This window comes from Notamacropus eugenii, chromosome 2, assembly GCF_028372415.1.
Source record: "Notamacropus eugenii isolate mMacEug1 chromosome 2, mMacEug1.pri_v2, whole genome shotgun sequence".
Classification (NCBI taxonomy): domain Eukaryota; kingdom Metazoa; phylum Chordata; class Mammalia; order Diprotodontia; family Macropodidae; genus Notamacropus; species Notamacropus eugenii.
The window spans coordinates 259,345,252-259,357,349 of NC_092873.1; positions in this window are offsets into that span (position 1 = coordinate 259,345,252).

Sequence of the window (12,098 nt, forward strand, 5' to 3'; positions counted from 1 at the left end):
AAAGTCAAGTAAAGTAAATAAATACATTTTTTTCCTTGTCAGGGAGCTGGTCCTTGAAAGCCTAGAACCAAATCACAGACAAGAGGCTTACAGTATGACTTTTAAATAACTTTCAAAATTGGTCAGGTGATGCCTTTATAGGGTACCTCAGTGAGTTCAAAGGAGGATAACTTAATAAGACAATTTATGATGGACCACTCACCAAATTAACCTTTAAAAGTAAATGTAGGCCAAAGTAGGGGAAGAAGAAGAAGAACCTATTTCCTGATGAGACATGTAGAAGACAAAAGATAAAAGAGGGACAATCTTGGTTTCTTGTATTTGTATTTGTATTTCTTGTATCTCCATTGCTTACCATGGTGTCTGGCCCATAGTAGGCATGGTATCTGTTTTTCCATATTTAACATAAAATTACTGAATTACATGTCAATAAGAAGAGTTTAAATGCCCAGAGAATAACATTGATATATTCTTGTCATCCCTACTTAAATATAGTATTTATGTGACCAGGAATAAAACCGTGTAAGATGCTAAAGGTAACTCTCGTAATAAATGCCAATCTCACAATCAAACAGCAGGACAAGTAAAACCTTTTCTCTACTAAATCTTAATCAGGTCCCCTTCTCCATCAAAGTTGAGAACTTTTTCAACATATTTTCCCCATCTTATTTGATTAGTCCATTGGTTATAACACACTTCAAGGATAGCAAACTGATGAAGTTTTTACTAATAAATGACCTTTGGTTTCTATTATTTTCTTACTTTAACTTGGGAGATGATGGTTTTCAAAAGTTGAAGGGCTCCCTTGAAGCATTTTCCTTAGAAGACAAAAAACAAGAGGGAATATAGTCATCTATCACCCAGAGTATCTCATCCTGTGTTCTCTTATTGTTAGAAGTTCATAAAAATTGAGGAAGAAAAGGATAATATAAAATCATTTCACTGTTGCATTTAAGTTAATTGGACATAATATTTATCAGAATTTCCACTATTAAGACACTTAGCTAGAATTTTTCCCTAAGAATATAATTTAACCATTTTATTTTCTTTGAGATTTAATTTTCTAATAAAATGTTGTCTTTGCCTTTGTAGACAAATAGTATTTACTAAATTATAGCATTGCTTTTCTTGGGAGGAGAAAGATTTTTGGCAGGGGGAGCATAGCACAAGGTATCCTGGCATAGAGGAAAATATATGAGACAGCAAGAGTCTAAGTTCAAATCCTGTCTCTGGCACTTTCTACCTGTTAACCTCTCTGGCCTCAGTTTTCTCATTTTTGTAGATAACTCATTTTATAATGAATTTTACAATTAAATTATTTTATAATGAAGGAGTTAGTCTGGAAAACCTCTAAGTTTCCTTCTAATTTTAAAGTAATCATTCTGTTGATCTTTGGGGAAGGCTGTTTCTGAAAAGTTAGCCAATCTGTCATGGGTTCTTTCCTTTGTGTATTTTCAAAGCAAAGTCATCAGCATCTATCAGCATCTGAAAGACTGCTTCTATGACTTGGGTACTGGTAGCTGTAGTCTTTTGATTTGTGTACCACAGGATATCAGACACAGTCTATCTCCAGTTTGGGGGTTATTTGCTGCCACTTCAAGAACAATTGCATAGAATAGCGAAGGGGAAAGATGGAGGAGGAAGAATGTATTCCACAGCACTTCTGCTATAGTTGTGATGAGGAAGATTACTCCTAACTTTAGCTTAATTCTTGTAGCTAAAAAGGTACATGGAAAGAACAAAGAATTTCTGGCATTGAAATCAGCAATCTGATTTTTATAACAGAAGAATTCTTATAAGATGAAAGATGATTTCTAATTTTTCATGAGGAAAATGAAAACAAACCTTGATGATCATTTTGCAGTGGACTCATTCCTAAGACACATTCCACAAAGAGCCACATCTGGAGGAATGGTTTCAGGCAGACAGGGGAGAAAGCAGGCAAGTCTTCTCTGAATCCCATGTTCTGGGAGGGCGGTATTGCCTGGGGCTCTGGTAAACTTCAGAAAACTCTAAAGTAAGGCTCTTAACTCTAAACTGTATCAAATAATAATTAATTCTTCCCACAGTGAATATAGTTAATTGCTAATACTAGGTAGTCCCCTTCATGGGGTCAAGAGGTGTTCTCTTAGAGTGATCAGGTTCCAACATCAACTTTATGGCATTCATTCATTCGACTTTATTCACTATCCACTATGTGTCTGGCACTGTGCTTGACTTTCCGATATTTTCATTATCCACCACCTATGTTATTTTGGCACCATTTTCTGAAGTAATCTTAAAGAATCCAAAGGGAGATGGGGAGGAACCTACTGAATGAATTTCTGGTCCAAAAATCTAGTCAGAGTGAGAGTGGGATGGACTCTTCCAAACCATTCCCCCTTCACAAGGAGAGGTGAACTTCTACATGCGACGTTTGGTCTGAGTACTTCTCTGAGACATCCAAAATGAATCCCACCAAATAGTCAGTCTTCCTTGTAATTTTCTCTCACCATAGCAATGGGATTCTTTATAGTCAACAGGCTTGTCTAAGTATTTTCCTCATTCTCTCTGAGAGAGGAAAATGATATCTGTGGCTAAATTTGACAAGTAATTCAAACTCATTTATCATGGAAACAGCTTCCCCTGCAACCATTCCAATGTCTGCTGCTGGAGTTATCAGCAGGCTGAGATTCTTTGTTGCTCCTTGTAAAGAGGGCATAGCAAAATTCAAATCCTTACTCTGTGTGTCTGTTCAATAGCTGCCAAGAGGCAATTAGGTGGTGCAGTGGATAGAATGCTGAGCCTGAGTTCAAATCCAACCTCAGATACTTCCTACCAGTTTGTCTCTGGGCAAAGTGATCTTTATCTCAGTTACCCCAACTGTGAAATGGGGATAATAATATCCTTCTCCCAGGGTTTTTATGAGGATCAACAGTAACAGCAAAATTGAAAAACACTTAGCGCAGTACCTGAAACACAGCAGGTGCTTAATAAATGCTTCATTTCCTTTGTTTCTCCCTACCTCCCTCTCTCCTCCCCCTTCCTTCCTTCCTTTCTCCCTCCCTTCGTTCCTCCCTCCCTCTCTTCCTTCCTTCCTTCTTTTCTTCCTCCCTTCCTTCCTTCCTCCCTTCCTTCCTTCCTTCTTTCCACATACTCTTTTCAGGAAAATAGTGAGAACTTTATTCTTACTTGGTGGAATCATCCTGTAATAGAGTGGAAAGATAAGCATTGATGTGGTTTGAAGGGCAAGACAGTGGTGGTTCCATGTTTAACTATCAGGAAGTGGTTTAGGCCAATTCAAATGGATTTTGTTTGCAAAATGTTGATTGACCCCATAAATGTATAAAGATCAAAGATTTAGAACTAGAAGGGACTTGAATAATCAATCAATAATCATTTCTTGAAGTGTCTGCTGTGTACCAGGCACTGTGCTAAGCACTGGAGATGAAAGAAGCAAAAGATAGTCCCTGCTCTCAAGGAACTCATAATCTAACAGAGGAGACAACATTCGAACAAATATATACAATGCAAGCTATATACAAGATGGTAGGAAATACCTAACAGAGCGAAGGTGCTCGAATTAAGAAAGGTTGGGAAAGGCTTCCTGTACCAGCTGGGATTTTAGTTGGGACTTAAAAAAGCTAAGAGTCAGTAGTTAGAAAAGATCATTTATTCTTAAGTCTAGTCTTTTCATTTTACCAGTGAAAAAACTTATATCTAGAGAATCTGCAAAACTGCATATTCCTTGAAAGCAAAGAATATTATATTGCCAGAACTTAGTACTTGACACATAATGCACACTTAAGAAACATTTGCTGATTGATTAATTTAAAATGTGACTTGTCCAGGATCATAGAAAGAAAATTCTATAACAGTCCCCTTCCCTCAAGAAATGTATATTCTAATGAAGGAGACATTTCCATAACTATGGACATACAAGATACATAGAAATAGATGGTATATACACCAGCAGCTGATAGAACCAGGATAAGTTTCCTAAAGAGGGTAATGTTTGAGCTTTGTCTGAAAAGAAGCCAAGGGATTGTAAGAAACTGAAGAGCGTTATAAGCATGGTGTTTTGAATTAAGGTTTTGGCATTTAAAAAGTTCAAAAGACATAATTTCTGAGTAATTAGTCATTTTATTAATAATGCTAGCATTTTAATAAGATAAGTCAGGAATACTCTCAAATGCCAAAGATTCTCATGGCAGCAGGTGCAAGGTGGCCTTGGGGGAAAAAGTGAGTGTTCCAGAGGATGGTAATCAATTCTGATTGGTTAATAAGTAATAAGAGAATGAATATTACCACAAGGGGCTGGACCTATTCTAATGAACTTAGATTATGTCAATTACTTCTAAATTGCCCCCAGCCTTGGGCAATCTAAACAAAGAATCTATTATCTCCCACCAAAGCCTGAGCAAAAAAACAATGGGCCTGGAGTTTCACCTTGGATTAGAGGTCTGGTTCAGTTTACCAGAGAAGCAATACTCAGAATGAGGAGGATATTAATCCTATCTTCCATCAGCCCTATCCTTGAGAGATTGAACAAGGAAATAAAACAGGAGAAAAAAGCTGCAGTATCACAAGTTTTAATAACTGGCTATTAATATGGGAGAGGAATAATCATTTCTCACAAGGTCAGGGAGTCAAATCTCAATGCTTGATCAACTATAGCATGCTGCCTCTCTAAGGAGGCAGGGACTAATTCATTTTGGTCTCTATATCTCCAGAACCTAGCAGTGTCTTTTCTATACTAGGTAATTAAGTAATGATCATTGAATTGAAGTGAACTGACCCATCATTGAGAATGGAGAAAAACTTATTTGATGATTGATGCTATGCTGATATGTCAATACTAACAAATCAAATTCCTTCTACAGGTGCTTTGTAGTCTTTCTTAACTCCTGAATGTGCTCTTCATGACCCTCATAGTTCTGTAAAACTATTAGTAGCTTAAAGCCTTCCCTTCTCCCATGGCCATTTTGCTCTGTTTCCCCTAGTGCCATGATTAGAACAATTGTGTCAGCTCTTTTTAACAGATGGTTCCCTTCAACAGCAAACAGAGTTCCTTAATATATCGCACAGCCTTCAAGAAATGCTGGGTGCACATCTCAATGACAAGTTGGCTGCCATGCCAAATATAGCCATGGAAAAAATATTGTCGCCCATGGGATTAATGCAGCAAATCCCATTAATGACGGCAGTGGAAAACTATGACTACTGCTTTACTCTCTTTGCTGACTTCAGCCAAGAGGGAAAAAATGTGTATGCAGTATGTGTACTGAAAAGCAATTTGAAATCAAGCACTCAGATGGTTATATTTCCCAGTGGTCTGTCACAGGATTTTACAGTTAACTAGGAACTATTGTAATTGTCATAGTAAAATTCATCCTGTCACCCTGAAATCCTGATGTTTAATGAGGAAAAAAATAAAACTTATAGCTTGTTTGATCTGAGTGGGGAACAAGCAATCAGAAGTGGCAGCAGGAGGAGACATTTGTGGAGGGGTCCACTTAGTTAAGACTGAACCATTAAAGACGTACATATTCTTTTAGAAATAGCCCTACAAAATCATAGCAAGATATTCTGCCCATGCAGTTCTTTCTAGAGTTGGGCAATGTCTCTCTGGGGAGCCATAGCATGCAAATTTAAAACAGTTAAATGTAACTGAATAAGGGACTTAGCAGTACAATGCTAGATTAGCTGATGGAAGAATGCCATTTTTCGCTGTCTACATTCTCTACTCTGCTTGAGTAATTATAGAAAAAAAGGTAAACTAGATTCCACAGCTGGCTACCTCTATAGGCTCAAATCATATAATGCCTCAGTTATTCTAAGGAGGAGTAAAAGGAACCCCATGGATCTCTCAGATATCATGCAAGGGGGTATTTCTTACAATAACTGAAACTTTGCCCTACAGAGAGGTTCACATAACATGATAAGGAGGATAACTGCAGCTAAGTTAGTAAAATTAAACTTTAAAGTATTTAAATGTTGGCAGAAGTCTTAATGACAGTGAGGGTCAAGAGTTGCAGGGGAAAGGTAGAGTAACTAAGAGAGGGTTATATAGCCAATAAATTTCAGAGATGGTGCTTGAATCCAGATTTTCTTGACTCAAGCTCTCTCCATCCATTATGTAAAATACTGCCTCTTATCTTCTTTACACATTTTATTTAGCAGCTTCTACATTAAAGGATCAAAGGGTTTGGGATATAATGAAGCAAAACTCTGGTGAGGAGGAACAGGGTGAAAGGAAAGAGAAAGCATAAAGGGGGCGCAGAATAGGATGGAGGGAAATACACAGTAATCATAACTGGGAATGGGAATGGGATGAACTCCCTCATAAAATGGAAGCAGAGAGCAGAGTAGATTAAAAATCACAATCCTACAATATGTTGTTTAGAAGAAACACATTTAGAGGAGAGTGACACAGAGATTAAAGGTAAAAGGCTGGAGTAGAATATATTATGCTTTAGCTGAAGTAAAAAAATAAAAAATAAAAAAAAACAAGGATAGCAATCCTGATCTCAGACAAAGCAAAAGCAAAAATAGATCTAATTAAAAGAGATAAGAAACTACATCCTGCCAAAAGGTACCACCGATAATGAAGTAATATTATTACTAAACATCAATACACCAAGTGGTATAGCTTCCAAATTCTTAGAGGAGAAATTAAGGGAGTTACAGGAAGAAATAGACAGCAAAACTATACTAGTGAGGGACCTCAACCTCCCCCTCTCAGAACTGATAAATCTAAACACAAAATAAACAAGAAAGGAGTTAAGGAAGGGAATAGAATCTTTAAAGTGTCATATAATGTCAATACTCCTCTCTGGAGAAAATTAAATGGGTATAAAAATGAATACACCATTTTTTCAGTGGTACATGGAACCTACACAAAAATTAATCATGTACTAGAACATAAAATCCTCAAAAATCCAATGCAGAAAGGCAGAACTATTAATGCAACCTTTCCAGCTCATGATATAATATACATTACATGTAATGAAGGGCCATAGAAAGATATGATAAAAACTAATTGGAAATGAAATAATTTAATCCCAAAGAATGAATGGGTCAAGCAAAAAAAAATTGTAGAAACAACCAATAATTTCATTGAAGAGAATGACAATAATGAGACAAAACACCACAATTTATGGGATGCAGCTAAAGTAGTACATAGGGGAAAAATTATATCTCTAAATGCTCACATGAATAAAACAGAGAAAGAGGAGGTCAATGAATTGGACATGCAACTGAACAATCTAGAAAAAGAATAAATTTAAAATCCTCAATTAAACATCAAATTAGAAATTCTGAAACTCATTGGAGAGATTCATAAAGTTGAAAGTAAGAAAATTATTGAACAAATCAATAAAACTAAGAGTTGGTCTTATGAAAAAGAAAACAATAAAATAGGTTACTCTTGGGTTTATTTGATCTAAATAAAGAAAGAAGAAAGCCAAATTGCCAGTAAAAAAATGAAAAGGATGAATTGAATACCAATGAAAGGGAAATTAAAGCAATAATTAAGAGCTATTTTGCCCAATTGTACGCCAATAAATCTGTCAATCTAAGTGAAATCGTTAAATATTTATAAAAAATGTAAACTTCCTAGATCAGCAGAAGAAGAAACAAAATACTTAAATAACCCCATTTCAGAAAAAGAAATTGAACGAGCCATCAATAAACTCCCTAAGGAGAAATCTCCAGGGCCAGATGGATTTACAAGTGAATTCTACCAAACATTTAAACTAACTCCAATGCCATGTAAACTAATTGGAACAATAGGTGAAGGAATTCTATCAAATTCCTTTTATGACACAAACATGGTGGCTGTACCTACACCAGGAAGAGTCAAAAGAGGGAAAGAAAATTATAGACCAATTTCCCTAATGAATTTTGATTCAAAAATTTGAAATAAAATATTAGCAAAGAGATTACAGGAGTTTATTACCAGGATAAAACACTATGGCCCAGTGGAATTTATACCAGGACTGCAGGGCTAGTTCAATATTATTAAAAAGTATCAGCATAACTGACCATATCAATAAAAAAAAAATCTAACAGAAATCATATGATTATCTCAATAGATGCAGAAAAAGCTTTTGAAAAAAATACAACACCCATTCCTATTAAAAATAACAGAAAACACAGGAATAAATGGAGTGTTCCTTAAAATGATAAGCAGCATCTATCTAAAACCATCAGTAAACATCATATGTAATGGGGATAAGCTAGAAGCATTCCCAATAAGATCTGGGGTGAAACAAGGATGCCCATTATCATCACTATTATTCAATATGGTGCTAGAAATGTTAGCTTTAGCAATAAGAGAAGAAAAAGAAATGGAAGGAATTAGAATTGGTAATGAAGAAACAAAACTTTCAGTCTTTGCAGATGATATGATAGCATACTTAGAAAATCCTAGAGAAGCAACCAAAAAATTCGTTGAAATAATTAACAGTATTAGCAAAGTTGCAGAATACAAAATAAACCCACGTAAATCATCAGCATTCATTATATACATACATATATATATATATATACACATACATACACATACACACACGCACACAGTTGTATTACTAACAAAGCCCTGCAGCAAGAGATAGAGAAATTTCACTTAAAGTAATTGTATACAATATAAAATATTTGCTAGTCTACTTGCCAAGACAAAGCTAAGAACTACATGAACACAATTATAAAATACTTTTCACAGAAATAAAGTCAGGTCTAAACAACTGGGAAGATATCAATTGCTCATGGACAGGCCAAGCTAATATAATAAAAAATGACAATTCTAAATAAATTAATTTGCTTGTTTAGTGCCATAACAATCAAACCAACAAAAATTATTTAATAGAACTGGAAAAAAATAAGAACAGAATTCAACTGTAAGAAAACAAGGTCAAGAATATAAAGGGAATTAATGGAAAAAAAGACAAAGGAAAATAATCTAGCCATAGCACATCTAAAACTATATTACAAAACTTCAAACATCCAAACTGTCTGGTACTGTCTTTGAAATAGAGTGGTAAATCAGTTGAATAGGTTAGGTATACAAGGCTCAGTAGTCAATGTTTATAGCAATTTACTATTTGATAAACCCAAAGATTCCAGCTTCTCAGATAGGGACTCACTATTTGACAAAAACTGCTGAGAAAACTGGACAATAGTATTACAAAATTAGGTACAGATCAACATTTTACACCCTATTCCAAGATAAGGTCAAAGTCAGTATATGATTTAGACATGAAGGTTGATGCCATGAGCAAATTAGGAGAGCAAGATACAGTTTACCTGTCAAATCTATGGAGAAATGAAGATTTAGAATACATTAATTAATACGAAATTGATCATTTTTATTACATTAAAAATTTTGCATAAAAAAACACCAATGCAATCAGATTAGAAGGAAAGAAGAAAGCTGGGAAACAATTTTACAGACAGTATTTCTGATAGAGGTTTCATTTTTTAAAACTATAGAGAATTGAGTCAAATTTACATGAATACAAGTCATTCCCCAATTGATAAATGATCAAAGGATATGAACAGGCAGTTTTCAGTTGAAGAAATTAAAGCTATTTATAACTACATGAAAGTGCCTCAATTAAGTATTGATTAGAGAAATGTGAATTAAAACCACTCTGAGGTTCCACCTCACCCCTATCAGATTGGCTAAACATGACAGAAAAGAAAATGATAAATATTGGAAAAAATATGGGAAAATTGGTACACTAATGCATTGTTGGTGGAATTATGAACTGATTCAATCATTTTGAACAGCAATTAGGAATTAAACCCAAAGGGCAATCAAACTGTGCATACCCTTCGATTCAGCAATACCACTACTAGGTCCATATACCAAAGAGATCATAAAAAAGAAGGAGGGACTGAAATGTACAAAAATATTTATAGCAGCTCTTTTTGTAGTGGCTAAGAATTGGAAATTGAGGGGATGTCCATCAACTGGAGAATGGTTGAGCAAGTTGTGGTACACGAATGTAATGAAACATTAATTTTTAATTTAAATTCAATTTTATTTGTATAAAAAGGGTTATTTTTTAATAACATCATTTAGATAGGTCCTTGTTGTTTGGTAAGTGTACTTCAAGGTGCTTTATACTGTGGAGTTATTTTTTTTGTCTTAATTTTTATCTTTTACCTTTTTTATGAGACTTCTTTTCCCCAAAAACTTTGTTTTCAGTTTTCAACAATCACTTCCGTAAGTTGCAAATTTTCTCCCCCTCCATTCCCAAGATGACATTCAGTCTTCTATGTGTTCTATACATGCCTTCTTATTAAGCACATTTTCACATTAGTCATGTTGCATAGAACAATTGAAATGAATGGGAGAAACCATCAGAAAAACAAAACATAGCAAAGGAGAAAAGAGTCTGCTTCATTCTGTGTCCTGCTCCATAGTTCTTTCTCTTGATGTGGATGCCATTTCTCATCATGAGTCCTTTGGAAATATTTTAGGTCTTTGCACTGCTCTGAAGGTCTAAGTCTATCAAAAACAGTCCTCATACACTATGGTTGTTGCTGTGTACAATGTTCTCCTGGCTTTGCACACTTCACTCAGAATCAGTTCGTACAAGTCTTTCCAAGTTTTTCTGAAGTCTGCCTGTTTGTCATTTCTTAAAACACAATAATGTTCCATTACATTCATATACCATAACTTGTTCAGCAATTCCTCAATCAATGGACATCACACAATTTCCAGTTTTGGACCATGACAAAAAAGAGCTCTCATAAATATTTTTGTACATGTGAGTCCTTTTCCCATTTTTTGCTATGTCTTCCAGCTACAACTCTAGAAGCAGTATTTCTGGGTCAAAGGGTATGCACATTTTTATAGCCCTTTGGGCATAGTTCCAAACTGCTCTCAAGAATGGTTAGATGAACTCACAGCTCTACCAACAATGAATTAGTGCTCCAACTTTCCCATATCATCTCCAAAATTTATCACTTTCCTGTTTTGTCATGTTAGCCAATCTGAGAGGTGTGAGGTAGTATCTCAGAGTTGTTGTGATTTGCATCTCTCTAATCTATAGTAATTTAGAGTATTTGTGTCATGACTTTAGATAGCTTTAATTTCTTCCTCTGAAAACTGCCTGTTCATATCCTTTGCCTACTTATCAATTGGGGAATGGCTTGTATTGCTGTGAATTTGACTCAGTTCTCTATAATATATTTTTTAAATGAGGCCTTTATCACAGACACTATTCTTTCCGAGTTTTCTGCTTCCCTCCTACTCTTGGTTTGTACAAAGACTTTTCAATTTAATATAATCAGAGCTATTCATTTTACATTTTATAATGTTCTCTTCCTCTTGTTTGGTCATAAATTCTCCATTGTCCATAAATCTGACAAATAAACCATTCCTTGCTCACCTAGTTTGTTTATAGTACCAGCCTTTATACCTAGATTGTGTGTCCATTTGGACTTTATTCTGGTATATGACATCAGGCATTGGTCTATGTCCAATTTCTGCCACGCTATTTTCCACTTCTCCCAGCACTTTTTGTCAAATAAAGAGTTCTTATTCCAGAAGCTGGGGTGCTTAAGGTAATCAAACAGTAGACTGCTATAGTCATTGACTACTCTATTTTGTGTATCTGACCTATTCCACTGATCTACTCCTCCATTTATTAGCAAGTACCAAGTAGTTTGGATGATTGCTGCTTTATAGTACAATTTAAGATCTGGTATGGCTAGGCCATCTTCTCTAGCATTTCATTTCATTAATTCCCTCGATATTCTGGACCTTTTCTTCTTCCAGATGAATTTTGATACTATTTTTTCTAGCTGTAGAAAAGAATTTTGGCAGTGTGATTGTTATGGCACTGAATAAATTAATTTAGGTAGAACTGTCATTTTTACTACATTAACTAGACCTATCCACGAGCAACTGTTTTTGCAATTATTTAGATTAAAATTTATTTGCCCAAAAAGTGTTTTGTAACTGTGTTCATATAGTCCCTGTGTTTGTTTTGGCAGGGAGACTCCCAAATATTTCCTAGTGTCCACAATGTATTTAAATGGGATTTCTCTTTCTGTCTCTTGCTGTTGGTCTTTGTTAGGAATAAAAAGAAATGCAGATGATTTAT